Raw genomic sequence first — 17,047 nt, 5'->3', positions numbered from 1 at the left:
TGTGTATTTTAAAAATAAACAAATCATATATAATAAACATATAATCAACTGAAAAGATAGATTAGATGGCGGAATTAATATTTTAACCCTTAAATTTAAGTATTTTTTTAAAATTAATAAATTGAAATTAAAATAATAAAAAAAATCATTTTTTATTATTAGACCAAAAAAATTGTAATTAAAATAATAAAAAATATAAAATATAAAAAATTACAGAAATTAAAATATATATTTTGTCTAATATATGAAAAATCATATCACACGTTACGACGTGTAATAAATTGAATGATTGAGCACACATTACATCACAACTAATAAAAAAGGATAAAGCCATGGAAATTGATAAGAGAGAGAGAGAGAGAGAGAGCAACTGAGAGACGAAACTCGAAAGCCATGGAAATTGCCATTGCCGTTGCCAGCCAACCAGCGTTCCGATTGATAGTCCAAGTCTTCGTTGACTCATTAATGTGTCCCCTCCACTGCCATTCAATCATCCACTCTCCAACTACATATATGTTGGTTCGGCGCTCCAATTTTCTTCCGTCTTCATCGGTCTTCTCTTCTCATCCTTTCACTTTCCTTAGTTGCTCCTATTCTGTCTTCTCCAGTCTTCTCCAATGGCAAGGGTACGTTCTCTAACTTCTCTCTCTCTCTCTCTCTCTCTCTCTCGACTTCACTCTCTGGATTCTCTGTCTCTGTAGTCAATTGCTTATTCTCGCAGCCGGTAGGGCTGAACTTCAGCATTCGTGTTTTCGTTTATTTTTGAATCAGAAGCACTGAGAATTTTGAAGGTAATTTTGTTTTCCCGTAGTGTTTTCTTCTTTCAATGTTTTTCGAATTTACAGCATTTTGAGATTGATTTTTGTAGAAATCTTTCTATTTGCCATCGGATTCAGTTCGGCAAACGCGTCGTCTCGGTTGAATCCACTTTTCATTGATTTTCGAACCTAAAATTGACGCTGAGTTTTGAAAGTAAATTTTTTGTTTTACGTGTAGTGTTTTTTCAGGGTGTTTGGCCAAAAGCGGTTTGACCTCAAACGCTGAGTTTTGAAATTAACGCTTATAAGCGGTTAGCAAACCTTAACTGCCATGCTACATAGTGTATTTAGCTATACGTTTCTTAAAAATTAAAAATTTTAAATATTATTTAATTTAAATATAATTTAATAATATTTTTAAAAAAAATTCTAATTTTTCTTAAAACTCTATTCGTATTTTATTTAGTTGATGAATTATTTTATAATTTTATTCTTCAACAATTATCATATTTTTAATTTTCATAAAACATTATCTCTATATTCCTTCATTTTCTTCTACTCAGCATCTCATCTCTTTTATAGTAGTCGTCATCTTCAATTCCATCCCCATCGTCGTCACCTTTCTTCCACCACCACTTCTTTCATCTCGGTCTGTCGTTGTTGCTATATATATATATTTTAACATCTTAATATATATATTTAATATTTTAATATAAATTTATTTAAATATGTTATTAAATTAAACGAATTTTAAACCTTTACACAATTTCTTTTAAGCAAAAAGGCTTAAAAGTTATCTTTAAAAAAAAAGAGTAAGTCAAACACTCCGTTAGTGTTTTCACAATTAAAGTATTTTGAGATTGATTTTATAGAAATGCTTCGATTTGCCCTAACGCATCGTCTCGATTGAATCCAATTTTCGTTGATTTTTGAATCTGAAACTCTTGAGAATTTTGAAAGCAACTCTGTCTTCATGTTCCTCGGAATTTAGAGTATTTTGAGGAACTCAGTTCACCAAACGCATCGTGTCAAGACGATCGGGGATCTGAAAACGTAAAGCGCTTTTCGCTTTCGATTGGATTCTAACGCTCTTCGCTTGTTCTGAAATTGCTTTCGATTCGCAGAAGGCGGTGCTCAACCTCACGTTCATGGCGAACGATGAGACGAGGCGAAGAGCCATGAAGGCTGTTGCAGAAGTCCCTGGTATGGAGAAACTTTTTTAAACACAATTAACGTTGAAATGTTTGAATCTACTGGAAACTAATAATGGGTGGTTGGATCATCATCATCATCATGATCATCAGGAGTCAATTCAGTTGCAGCTGATATTGGGCAGCACAAACTGACCATCGCAGGAGAGATGGATATAATTGTAGTGGCCAAGAAGCTCAAGAAAATTGGAAAAGTAGACGTCGTATCATTCTCGTCATAAATTTCTAGATCTGATTTCTAGAAATTTCGATGGTATTGAAAGGTTGGAGATAAGATGTTTTATTTATATATAACTCAAAAGGGTATATGCATAATACGAAAAATTTATGCATAAACTCTTCTTCTTATAAATTAAGTCTGTGTTGTATTACACAAAAGTGAGGATAAAGGAGGCCCTCTTGATGTTGATATGTTTGCTATGAATGCAATTTGAGTGTAATATTAGGTCTGTATGATGTATGTATAAGCTAGCTTTTGTATTCAGTGGGAATCAAATCTGATTTTGCCATTCTGAATCCTCCTGTGCTTTAAATAGAAGTTGCTTGTGCAAAATGGATATTGCCAGATTAATTTAATGATGGCAACAATGGGAGTTTTAAAAAAATAATTAACCCTCCTGTTATAGGAATTATTCTTGCTCTTTAAATTTTGTATTTTGTTATTGATGGGAGACTACAAATGATCGGTTTGATTATCAAATTAATTGAAATTTACTGTTCAATTAAATCAAATTAAGGAATAAAATCGAACCGAATTGATTGATTAATCCCAAAAATCGAATTAATCGATAATTCAAAAAATTGAAATCAAACTCTATAAACTAAACCAAATCAATTAAATACAAAGAAATAGAAGTAATTGATAAAAAAATATACAAGATGGAAGAAAATTATTTTACTTTATAAATATCAAAATATTATTTTAAAGTTCGTTTGGTTTAGTTATACTAACTAAAATATCGAACCAAAAACTAAAATTTTTGAAAAAGAATTAACCGAATTGAACCAATGCAAGAAAAAAATCGAATCGAACTGATAAGTTCGATCGGCTAGGTTCATTTAGTTCAGATAAACTAAACTTTTGTTATCCTCTAGTTATAAATTAGTTTTTGTATTTTAATTTTTGTTATAATTCAAGGTAATTTTTTGTTATAGATTATGTTGTACAGAAATGGAAACGAGAAACGTTTTTGATAAGAAATGGAAGCATAAAAACATACATTCTTCTAAGAAAATAGGTATAAATAAGGTTTAAAACAGGAATAAGAAACGTTTTGAAAATGAAAAAACGACTCTTATTAGGCATTTCCATACAACATAGGTTACTGGGCCTTCGGTGACAGTTTGGGGTTAGGAAAAATCGAGTATCGGTGGTTCGTTTCGATTTTATAGTTTGGAAAACCAATATATAAAATTGATTGCCTACCTTTTAATTGAAGTTCAATAAATCCTTTCGTAACCACGAGCCTGACATCATATTTAACCCAAAAAAAAAAAAAAATCTGAACAATGTTTTAATTTAGATATTTAAAATAAAGTGTATTAGACGCATTCATATATTCTTTTAATTTTAATTTTTTATGTATTTTATGATTTTTTATTTTTCTTGAGACTATTTTAATTTTGCGAGGTGTGTATTAATTTTTAAACTTCAGTAATTATGTTTATTACATTCCTCAAAGCCACTAAAGTTATGATTTGAATAATTTGAAACAAGTAGTAGTTTGGTTATGATTTGGGAAATAAATAAAGAATCATACTAGATATACATTATTTTGGTACATTTTAAGCTATATAAGAGAGTATTATGATCAAAATATTTCTCGTCTCACATATGCCTCACGCATTTTTATGCGCCTCATGAGAGACTTTTTTGTCATTAGTACACATTTATATAACCCAAAGTGTACATAAAGGTGTACCAATAACATTTTTCATAAATCAACTACCATTGATGGTTTGATTTAGAAAACACTTGTCAAATCGTTCAAATCAACCATTATACACCCTTAGATTGTAATATTTGTGGCTTATTGAGAGCCGGCCCAACCAATTTGGGGGCTCTAGGCTGAAAAAAAATTTCGAGGCTTTTTCAAAAGTATTAATTTTTTTATAAAAAAATAAATAATACATATTTTTTCAAGAAAATTTCATTATTTCATTAAATTAAAAAAAAATTGAAGTTGAATCCACTACAAAATTTATTAATTTTTTATTTCAATCAATTACATAATTGATGTCATTTTTTATTTTTATTTATTAATTTTTTTAAAATAAAAATTAAAAACATCATTTAATTTTACTAAATTTGTATTCAACATCAAATTCATATTATGGGAAAAAAAAAATTATTGGTAGACCTACATTAATTCAATTATTATAATTACTAGTTATAAATTATATGAGTAATTTAATTAAATATTAAAAATAACCGAATGATTTTTTTACAAATTTACATTAGACTCGTGAGAAATGTTTAATAAATTTATATTAGATTCCATCTTAAATCATCTATGTTAAATAAAAATGGTTAGAGATACATGTTGGTTGAAAAGTAATAAAAATAAAAGAAAGACAGCTAGCTTAGCTGTTAATCAATAATCATGACACAACAATCAACAAATTAAACCCAGAAAAATACCCACACAAAAATACAAAAATCTATAAAATAACATATGTTATACACCGAAGAATAAAAGTTAAAGTAAAAAAAAAATCAAAGTTACCGAATACAAAAAAAATATATAAAATATATATAAAAAATAAATTTTTTAATTTAATTTTTTAATAAAATATTTATTATTAATATATATATATATTATAAAATTTTAAAAAAGGGTCTCTTTCACAATTGAGGCCTTAGGCAGTCATCTATCTGGCCTTATAATAAGACCGACTCTAAGTTTATATATGATAAATAAGGGTAATGTTAAGTATGAGTGTTGATCTTTTGTCTGTGTCGGATAATAATTATGTTACTCGACGTTGAAGTGGTAGTGTCACGTCAAGGCAACAGCAACCCCCCATGATCTTTTTTGGAATAAATATTGCTATAATATTTTAATGTCATAATTTTATTTATTAAGCAATGTAAATAAATTACAACTTAAGAATATTTTATAAAAGAATATATTTTTAAATAATAATTTATAAATTTAAACTATTATATATATAAACTATATAATTATTTTAGATTAATTATAATTAATTCGATTACAATTACAACTACAATTATAATTGTAGTTATTTTTTAATGATTACAACTGTAACTATAATTAACAAGTTATTTATTTTTTTAACCGTAACAGAATTTGTACTCATTTCATGTAACATAACTAACGATTGAAAATATCAAAGGTTTGATATTTTTTGTTTTGTTTTTTGATTTGTTCGATTTAAGTATCTATTCAATTGGGTTGGTTCAATTTTGAAAAAAATTCAATTTATTCAGTTGAACCCTTATCTGATCGACACAATTAAAAAAATATTTGAAATAAGTACATATTCTGTTACGATTAAAAAAGTAAATAAATTATTAGTTATGATTACAATTGTAATTATCAAAAAATAACTTTAATTGTAATTGTAGTTGTAATTGTAATCGAGATAATTATAATTAATTTACAATAATTATATAATTTTTATATATAATAGTATTAATTTATAAATTATTATTTAAATATATATTCCTTTATAAAATATTAACATTGCTCAATAAATAAAATTATAACATTAAAATATATTATAGTAATATTTATAAAAAAATTCATATAAAGGGGTGGTGTAATTGGGGGCGGGGCGAAGCATTGCCACGTTAGCTTCGGGCAATGCGGGCAACAGATCAATGCCCCACTAAGTATTGTTTTTAGATGGTTAACCGACAATAAATATATTTTATTTTCAAATGAAGTGCACTTGTTGCACATTGTTTTCAATTTTCAACAATTTAATTGGTTGATTATATGTTTCATCTATAATTAACTAATAGAATTATTTTAAAAAAATAAAAACAAGATGTAATAAATGTATATTGTTTAAAAATAAAATATATTTATTATTTACAAACTAACATTATCCATTGATGTAATGATTTATGAGATCAAAATATTATACTAATATATCATTTTATTTTATACTGTTAATAGGATTGTAATTGAATTGAGATCTTCGAGAAAAAGTCTAGCTCAAGCTCTAACTCAACTAGAGTTCAAAATTCTATTTAAACTTGAGTTCCTTTAAATTTATTCAATTCAAACTCGACTCATCAATAATTTATTTATTATGTTAAACGAGTTGAAGCTCTAACCAACTTATTTAACATAATAAATAAAAGTTTGGTCACAACACATTCCTTTTTTCACTTACTTATTATTCTCCTTACACTAATTAAGAAGTAAGAAAAATTGGAGTCAAATAAGAGCACTTTTAAATTTTTAATTTGACTCTCCTATTGCAAGACGACACCGTATGATCAAATATGAGATGTGAAATCAGCCCTCCAATGAAATAACGATCGTGGCGGCCTCCAGGGGCATAGCTGGATGGCAAATGAAGGGATTGTAAAGTCATGTTGGAAACTATCGGGATCGATTCTTAGAGGAAGTAAAAATTTACATCATTTTAAAAGTGATATTTGATAAGTGTTAGTGGACGTAGTTTCAAAAAAAAAAAAAAAAAACTCCTGATCATCTAGGTACATCCCTGATTTAACTTTCTCGTGATGATCCTGAGACGGGTTCGACGGGAGCGCGATTGATAGTGCATAATTAAAAAATAAAATAAAATAAAAATAACGACCATGATCGCTAAAGCTTTCGATGTTTTTTTTTTTTTTTTTTTCTTATCTCTTGACACGACAGTCGCCAAAAATTATAACTTACCCATTGGTCATTGGTTGCCCGATAATATTAATTCTGACCGGGCTTTTTATTTTATAAATATTATGTAATATAAGAATGATTATTTTTTTAAATATATATTAATAAGTGTAATTAAAAAAATTAAAAATTTAGAAGTATAATTAATTTAAAATTATATAATTCAGTAATATAATTAAAATAATAAAAAATTTAACTATCTAAATAATATATATATATATATATATATATAAGGACATTGACTAAAATACGTATTTTGTTTAAAAAGTCATATCACACATTCTATCATGTCTAATAAATTGGATGATTCATACATACCTAATTATAAAATAAAAAGGATAAAGTAGAAGCACTTTCTAGAAGACAACTGACTGACAAGGCAAGTCCGGAGAGATCAATCGAGAGACGATACTCGAAAGCCATGGAAATTGCCATTCCCAGCCAGCGTTCCGATTGATAGTCCAAGTCTTCATTGACTCACTCCGCTGCCATTCAGGAGGTGTTTGGCTTATCGGTACGACCGTTTATAAACTAACGGATTAGGTTGTAAATTATGTAATTTATTTATTTTTTATTTTTTTTATTAACATACCATCACAAGTGCCCCCGCTGTTCGGTCCCATAATATTAACAGGAGATGTAAATCAAAGAATTCAGCAACTAGTTTGATCCCTAATCTCGTCGCAAATGTAAAGGCGATAAACAATTTTCAACTTTCAGGATCGTTCTAACTGTTGAGGTTTTTCCCTGATTAGGGATTGAACACGGAACCTAGGGGTTTAAAGAGTATCACCCTAGGATATACTTCATTTGCCAGCGGAGCTATGCCCTGGGAATTTTTATTTATTTTTTATTTTTATATATTTGATAACATTTAAGAGTTTAATTGCTATAAATCTTATAAATTATTTTAACATTGTTGGAGATAAGCTTTCCTCCGAACTTTTTCAAATAAGTTTTTAGGAGTTTTTTTGCGTTGTCCAAATAAATGATAGATTTGCCCTGTCCAAATAAATGATAGATTTGCCCTCACACAACTTCCTAATTTCCAATCTACCCATCTCCACCGCTTCTCTGTCACACAACTTCCTAATTTCCAATCTACCCATCTCCACCGCTTCTCTGTCGTCGCCTCTTTCCAACTCTTTCTCATCGTCATTGCCTCCCTCTAACTTTGACAATCATCGCCTCTAAATCCTCTATCAACGTCAACCACCGCCTCTAGCCTCTATCATTGCCCCTTTCATGTCTGTCATCGTCGTCCACTGTTTCCTCCTCTATCACTCGTCTTTTTATATATATATATATTGTATTAATATATTTTTTAATAATTATGTATAATTTATTAATGTATAATTATCATAATTTTGTCAATTAGATATCAACTTACAATTTTTTTATTAAAAATTAATATTTTTATAAATTTCATTTATATTATTCAACACTATATCTATTTTAGTCTTTTTATTGAGTTCTCACAATTTATCAATTTTTACAAATTAAATACATAAATATATAATTGATAACTTAAAATATATTTATCTAAATATGTTATTAATTTAAATATTATTTAATTTTTAAATTTTACACAATTTAAAAAGCTAAACAATCTATAAACTACTAAAAAAAAAAAAACAAACGGTAAGCCAAGCAGCCTCTCAGTCATCCACTCTCCAATATATGTTCGTTCGGCGCACCAATTTTCTCCCGTCTTGATAAATCTTCTCATCCTTCCACTTTCCTTAGTTGCGCCTATTCCGTCTTCTCCAGTCTTCTCCAATGGCATGGTTACGTTCTGTCGTGCGTCTTTACCGGCTTGTTAGGTCTTCTCGAGTTTGGAAAGTAATTTTGTGTTACGTAGTGTTTTTTCAATGTTTTCGAGAATTAAGAGTGTTTTTGAGATTGATTTTAGAGAAATGTTTCGATTTGCCATCGAATTCAGTTTACCTTAACGCGTCGTCTCGATTGAATCCAATTTTCGTTGATTTTTGAATCCTAAACCCTGAGAATATTGAAAGTAACTCTGTTTTCATGTTCCTCAGAATTTATAGGGTATTTTGAGCTTAGTTTTGTAGAAATGTTTCTATTTGTCATCGAATTCAGTTCGCCGGACGCATCGTGTCAAGACGATCGGGATCTGAAAACGTAAAACGCTTTTCGCTTTCGATTGGATTCTAACGCTCTTCGCTTGTTCCGAAATTGATTTCGCACAAGGCGGTGCTCAAGCTCACGGGCATGGCTAACGCTAAGAGGAGGCGAAAAGCCATCAAGGCTGTTGCAGATGTCCCTGGTATGGAGAATACGACCCCTGAATTTTTTTAAACACAATGATGTTGAAATGTTTGAATCTACTGTTACACAAAAAAATAACATTAAAACTGCAAAGTAGAAGTAGAAAATTGAGTGAACTGTGGCTGGAAACATTGATGAAACTGGAAACTAATGGGTGGTTGGATCATCATCAGGAGTCGAGTCAGTTGCCTTGGATCTTGGGCAGCAGAGACTGACCATCATAGGAGATATGGATACAATTGTAGTGGCCAAGAAGCTCAAGGAAATTGGAAAAGTACACGTCATATCATTATCTGCATCCTTAGTAGGAAGACAAAATGACAATTTCTAGATATGATTTCTAGAAATGTTAATATATGATTCAAAATTGAATTGGGTCAGGTATGTAATAAATATATTGGGAGAAATGGAGATTGAACTGTCACCTTTGCACACACACGGAACTCGCGAGAGAGAAAGCAGACAGAACAAAAAAGGTGAACAGGAAGATGAACTCGACTCAAGGAATCTCGGATTTAATCTTTTTAAGTAAATTATTTGTTAGTATGATTGTTTGGGAGAGAGATTGGTGAGATTGAGAGTGTTGGGTTGCTTGGTTATTAAGCTTTGTACTGTGTTTGTTTAATTCGTCTTATTGTTTCGATAAGATAGTTCTATTTTCATCTTGTATATCTATCGTAAATATGTTGTATATATTATAGTGGATTGAGTAGGGTGAATTCCTACCATGAGTAAGATCTTTTGATCTAAACTCGTACATGCTGTGTTCTCTGATTTTTGTTTTCGTTGCGTTGTTTGTGAGTATTTTTGTCTTTTCAGTTTGAATCTTGGTAGTGCCAAATCTGATTATGTGTGTTTAGTTCACATAATATTAACAAGAAATTTCGATGGTATTGAAAGGCTGGAAATAAGATGTTTTATATAACTCAAAAGGGTGTATGCATAATAGGAAAAATTTATGCATAAACTCTTCTTATAAATTAAGTCGGTATTCCACAAAAGTGAGGACAAAGGCCCTCTTGATGTTGATATGTTTGTTATGAATGCAATTTGAGTGTAATATTAGGCTTATTAATGTTAAAGAGTAAATAGAAGAGTTATGCTACATATCATTGGTCGGTATGATGTATGTATAAGCTTTTGTATTCAGTGGGAATCAAATCAGATTTTGCCATTCTGAATCCTGTGCTTTAAGGTTGCTTGTGCAAAATGGGTATTGCAAGATTAATTTAATGATGGCAACAATGGGAGTTCTAAAAAAAATAATTAACACTTGTTCTTTTTTATCCAAACGAGTGGTCGAACGTCAGATTGCAACGATAGAAAATAGATTTTGGTGATCAGTTCGATAAGGGGTGGCTGGCACTTATAAGTGCTTCGACACTCAAGTAAGTAAGAGATTAAAGTGACAAAGTATTAATAGGTTCGAAAAAAACATAAATTGATTTTTGATAAAGCTGGTTTATATAGAAGGAAGAGAGGTCCTCTTGTATACATGCTTGCATTGGGCATTGCATGGTGATGAGACTAGATATCTGACGCTAACGGGGCTCTTTGACGATGGCATGGCGCCGACGGAACCTTTATTAAATGTGGATGAGATCTAGCATTAATAAGGATGAGATCCTCATTAATGGGAATGGGATCTGGAACGGGTGCGGGAGTATCCAGCGTACAGTGATAATGATAGTTGCTGCAAACTCGCACAGGGTCAAGATCAGGCTAAGATGGGGTCATGGGCTAAGATCGAGTCGAGATGGAATCGTGGACCAAGCTATTCTCAGGCCTTCTAAACCCAACAAGGCTTGATTTGGGCTAGTACAGTCCAACACTCCTATTGTAGGAACTACATTGGTGGGTAAATTTTATATTCTTGCTCTTTAAATTTTGTATTTCATTATAAATGAGGGTATGTAAACGGTCGGTTTGATTACTGAACTAACTGAAATTCACTAATTGATTAAATCAACTCAGGGAGTAAAATCAAATCGAACCGATCAATTAACTTGAAAGATCAAAAAAATCGAACTCAAATCATATAAATTGACCTGATTAAACCAAAGAAACGTAAAAAATAGAAGAAAACGAAGTAATCGATGGAAAGAACACAAGATTGAAGAAAACGATGTCGTTTTATAAACATCAAAGTAACATCATTTTAAAATTCAATCGGTTCGGTTATTTCAACTAAAAAATTGAATCGAAAACCCAAAATCAAACTTTTGAAAAAAATTAACCGAATTGAACCGATGTAAGAAAAAAACTAAACTGAACTGACAAGCTCGGTTGGTTCGGTTCAGTTAGTTTGAATAAATCGAACTTTTACTCTCCCCAGTTAGTTTTTGTATTTTAATTTTTGTTATTATAGTTACAAAATTATAATTTTTGTTATAGTTTAATTCCTCTTTTAATTTTTTTTTCAAATTAATGAAAACTAATATAGTATATATTAATATAAACCTCACAATCACTCTATAGGGTATATGTTAATTTTAATGTTAAGCAATCAGTTTTTGTTAGTAGAATTTGATTAAAAATTAAAAGAGAGGCTGAATTATAATAAAAATTAAAAATTAGTGATAGTAATCATAAAAATTAAAGTACAATAATTAATTTGTTAGGGAATACAAAATTTAAAGTAATGAAAAGGCTGAGGTTTTCTATTGACTGCATCTTATCCATAGCATCAATCTGATGTCTACTACAAAAAAAGGGCCCTACATTCGGCTTATTACCTGGGCCTATCCCCTAAGACAAAATTAAATAAATAAATAAAAATGAGTAAAAGCTGTTGTGGGCTTGTGGCCTATGGGCTTAATTTTGTAGTGATCCCAATCACAAATTGTTTGGGTTAGGCCCAATAGCAACTTACCTTACCAGATTGTAACAGGCCCTTCGGTGGCAGTTTGTCTACCCTTTAATTGAAGTTCAATAAACCCTTTTGTAATCACTAGCCTAACATCATATTTAACCACAAAAAAAAAAAAAAAAATCTGAACAATGTTTTAATTTAAATATTTGAAATAAAGTGTATTGGACGCATTCATATATTCTTTTGATTTTAAATTTTTATGTGTTTTATGATTTTTGATATTTCATGAGATTGCTTTAATTTTGTGAGGTGTGTATTAATTTTTAAACTTCAATAATTATGTTTATTACATTCCTCAAACCGTTTAAAGTTATGATTTGAGTAATTTGAAATATGTAGTAGTTTGGTTATGATTTGGGAAGTAGCCGAATCGCCATTGATGGTTTGATTTAGAAAACACTTATCAAACCGTTCAAATGAATCATTGCACACCCCTAAATTGTATTAGGTGAAAAACATATTTACGTCCATAAACTTTTATATTTTTTTTTCTTGTGGAATCTTAAACTTTTCATGATTTCAACTCTGCTCTTAACCTTTGATCCAAAGCATATTTATTCTTCTAAACTTTTAAGTGTTTTTTTTTTTTTTTTAGAACCCTAATTTTTGCTCTTAACCTTTGGTCCAAAGCATATTTATTCTTCTAAACTTTGAATTTTTTTTTTTTTTTTGTAGAACCCTAAATTTTTTGTAATTCTAAATGTGCTCCCTAAATTTTGCAAAATCACTTATTTAAATACCTGGCCAGCAAATGAAGTAGAGGCACATTTCATGTGTTTAAATGAGTGATTTTTTATAGTTTAGGGATATATTTGAAATTATAAAAAGTTTATGGCTTTATAAGAAAAAAATGTAAAAGTTCAAGAGTATAAATATATTTTTGGCCAAAGTTTAGAGGTACATTTGAAACCATAAAAAATTTAGGATTCCTTAAGAAATAAACGTAAAAGTTGAAGGGTATAAATATGATTTTGGCCATTGTATTATTTGTAGCTTATATGATAAATATGGGCGACGCTAAGTATTGTTTTTAGGACAATGGTTAACATACAATAATTATACTTTATTTTCAAATAAAGTGTACTTGTTGCACTTGTTTTTAATTTTCAAATAATCTTATTGGTATAGGATTGTAAAGCTCAAATAATTTTCAAATAATCTCAAATAATTTTCAAATAATCTTAATTTTCAACTAGAGTTCAAATTTTTGTTAAAGCTCAAATTCGATAAAAATTTACTGCATTTGAGCCCGGCTCACCAAAAACTCATTTATTATGTTAAACGAGCTTAAACTCCAACCAACTTATTTAACCTAATAAACAAAAGTTGGTCACAATACATTCCTTTCGCATTGACTTATTATCCTCTTTACAATAATTAAGAAGTAAGAAAGATAAAGTCAAATAAGAGCACTTTTAATTTGACTCTCGTGCTACAAGATGACACCATTTGATCAAATTTAAGGTGTGAAATCAGCCTTCCAATAATGACCATGGTGGCTAAAGCCTTTCATATGTCTTTTTTTTTCTTATCTATTGACATGACAACAACCAAAAATTACAACTTCCCCATTAGCCATTGGTTGCCGAATAATATCTAATCAAGATTATACGAGACTCTTCATTTTATAAGTGTAATGTAATACGAGAATGATCATTTTTTTATATATACAAATTTTTATTCTTATTTTACAAAATGCCTTCCTCCGCAAGTTGAACTCTTCGATGTTTCAATATAAATGATTATAATGTTATCGTTGTTATCAAAACTCATTTTTATTCATTAATGATTGGGTATTGATTAGAAAAACGCTCATTAACATCTTTCATTGTATTGGTGATTTATATTTTTTTCAAGTTATCACTTAAGTTGGACGAGTGAGAGCTACCACAAGAATATTCCACAATTACAAAGGAAGACTATCTCGTGAGTTTTCGAGATAACTCTGTCGATGACTAAGTTAGATATTGATGTCAAAAATTATAAAATGGTGGAGATAAAGGAGATAGGATATAATATTACCTCATTTGCTCTTCTTATACTGGAGCTTTCATGTTTATGGGGCCTAGCTAGGGAGGTGTTGATGAATCAAGTTTCTTGGGTGTATTTACAAAAGTTAAATAGCATAAATGATTATTGAATTTTACATTAAGGTACAAAAATGTTACTAAATTTTAATTTATAGTCAAAAGATCATTGAACTTTAACTAAGTATATATAATTTCATAACTATCGTTAATTATCGTTAAAAGAGTTTAACGTGACTAACAACATTAATGGTTAAATAGTACAAATGATTATTGAGCTGTGTACAAAAGTATAGAAATTGAACTTTATATTAAAATATAAAAATATTAGTATTTCGTTAGTCTCTTTTAACGACAATTCATGGTAATTATAAAATTATATACTAAATTAAAATTTAGCAACCTTTTGATAATAAATTGAAGTTCAGTGACCTTCTTATAGGGGCGGATGCACGTGTGAGATCAAAACAGCCCATTATTAAAATTAAATTTTTAATATTAAAAAATTAATATAATTTTTTTTAATAATAACTTAGTAGTAAAAAAAATTACAATTCACTCCAAAATTTGTGACGTGCAATTTTACACTTTAAAAAAAAAAATTAACCTACTTCTACATAGAATTTTGGATCCACCTTTTTGTAACTTAATACCAAGTTGAATGAATATTTAACCTATTTTCAACCATAACATCGCTTGAAGTTTAACACCTTAATTAGTTGGTTTCACTAATATCTCTCTTGATTGGTGTTTAATTATATAATAATAATTAAAGTATATATATGAATGATGGAAGTCAAAAAGGGAAAGAGAAAGAACAAAAGAAGCAGGAAGAGGGTCCATTCTTTATCCAACTGCTTTCTTTCATTTTCCTCCATTTTCTCGGCTGCCAAGAAAGTGTTGTCTCTTTCAAAAATTGCTCAAAGGCTATTAGTTAGCCCCAGGTTTTCTTAATAGAGTTAATTAATTAATCCTAATTGAAGTCGTCATCGTCTAAGGGATAAGCATTAGTTAGAAGCAAGTGATGATTAATCAAAACTTAATTATAGTTAATGCATGACTGCATGCATGCATCTTCTAGCTAGCTAGGTGGCCTCCTCGTCACATCCACACAACTCCATTATTTATTTATATTTGTATTATATTATTGAATAAATAATATATATATTTTAATGTTATGAATCTCGACCAATAAAGTTAACAAGATTTGAACTCATAACTTCTTGACGAGAGTTTCGGGGATCGATCACCATTTAGTTAGAAGTAATCCTTTTCATTTTTGAGGTATTTGAAGTAATCCTTAAGTCCAAACTTGTCTCAAATTAACTTGCCCTGCTTGCAAAAGGAGAGTGAGGCTCGGCCGTCGAATGGTGGTGGATCCTTCGACATTCAAGTCAATCATTGTATTCGAGATTAAATGACACAACAGTGATGCAATTAATACATAATTAATAAAACGACCTATTCTTCAAAACCACGCTTTTATATATATAGGCTTATTACAAGCCCGGTCAAAGGTTAGGATTATGCCACGTAAATGACGAGATTTGATCCCCTAAGTGAGCTTGTTCAACCAACGATGTAATATGCGTGTGGGCTTGGACTTCGGTCCCGTTTGTCATTTTGATTTGGATTATTTTACGATTAACCCTTGAGCTTGATCCAGGTCTAGACCCAACTCTTCGGACATGATCTTTTTGGGTCTCCAAATTAAATTCGAATTTTCGGTTTAGGTCTTATCCTCATGAAGGGCATTATGATATTAGTCCTTGGATTTGAGATTCCCCATTATCATCTCTAAATAATAATTAATTTATTAAACAACTTTATTAATGTACTCAAATCTATTTTATTTAAAATTTTATCTAAAAAAATTAAAAAATAAATTATAACTGTCAAATATTACTTAAAAAACTTTCATTTAAAACTTTTTATTTTTTTTACACGTGGCAACCCATATAATTATACAATTAAGCAGACAACTCCAAATGGGTTTTGAATTTGGTTTAATTAATTATATGTTAGTCCTGCAGATTAGTTGGCCCACCGAAAAGGGTTTCCATTATATGTAAAAGTGGTCAAAAGAACAAGAGCCATGCCTCCATCAAAGCATTAACAAGATGATATTTAAAGTGGTCATGAAGTTAACAACACTAGGTTCTAGAAATGATGTTAGGTTCTAGATTTAGAACCCAATCTAGAAAGACTGAGAGATGCTCCATGGAGAGAAGTTTTAATTCAAGAAACAAACGAACGGGTCATGAGAATAATAATAAGGAAAATGCTATTTGTACAGAAACATCCTTATAGAATGCTTACAGGAATGACATATCATGATATATTTTGTTCATCCCTTTCTCCCTCTTTCCCTCTTTCCTTCGTCGTTGCAACCTCACCTGTTGCCATTCTTCGCCTCTGCCTGCTCTCATCACCGTCTCGCCGCTGCAACCTCCATCACCTCTGCCGCCTCGCCTTGTCGCTAGGGCCGACGATGTGAAAGGAGGTGAGCAAGAGAGACAAAGGGAGAGAGATGGTATTGGGTATTTGGGTCATTTGGGTTATTTATTGCAGGGGCAAAATGGATATTTTTATTGCTCTATAAGTGTTTCTGTAACACATGTATAAATAGCATGACTCTAATAATAAAAAAATAAAGGGCGAGGCTTACAAATTCAACGAAATTCCATGCCACTTTTTCTTATGAGACGTCATTCATCCTAACATGGTGCACCCCCTACTCTCTCTCTCTCTCTCTATATATATATATATAAAGCATGCATGATGTTAGCCACGAGGGGATGAGAATGCAAGAACCATATATACCAAAGCTTTTATCTTCATCATTTGAATATATATATAGCCTTCTAAATGTTGTTCATGTGAATCACATTTGAAAATCTCCACCGCCATATCAACCCTTTTAGCATGCATTCATACATACATCCATACATACATACATATAAATATACATATACACCCACACACACACACACACATATATATATATAGA

General features: G+C 30.1%; 1 long non-coding RNA gene across 1 annotated transcript; it reads left to right on the top strand.

Moving 5' to 3' along the window:
* The first annotated feature begins 452 nt into the window (after positions 1–452).
* LOC127813344 (uncharacterized) lies at positions 453–2,522 on the top strand. Its single transcript, XR_008026102.1, has 3 exons — positions 453–626; positions 1,883–1,961; positions 2,063–2,522. It is a non-coding gene; the product is annotated as an uncharacterized LOC127813344 (long non-coding RNA).
* Positions 2,523–17,047: the final 14,525 nt, after the last annotated feature.

The sequence above is a fragment of the Diospyros lotus genome, chromosome 11, assembly GCF_014633365.1.
Source record: "Diospyros lotus cultivar Yz01 chromosome 11, ASM1463336v1, whole genome shotgun sequence".
Taxonomy (NCBI): Eukaryota; Viridiplantae; Streptophyta; class Magnoliopsida; order Ericales; family Ebenaceae; genus Diospyros; species Diospyros lotus.
Note: the sequence above shows the minus strand (reverse complement) of the source record. Positions and strands in the feature narration are given on the sequence as shown.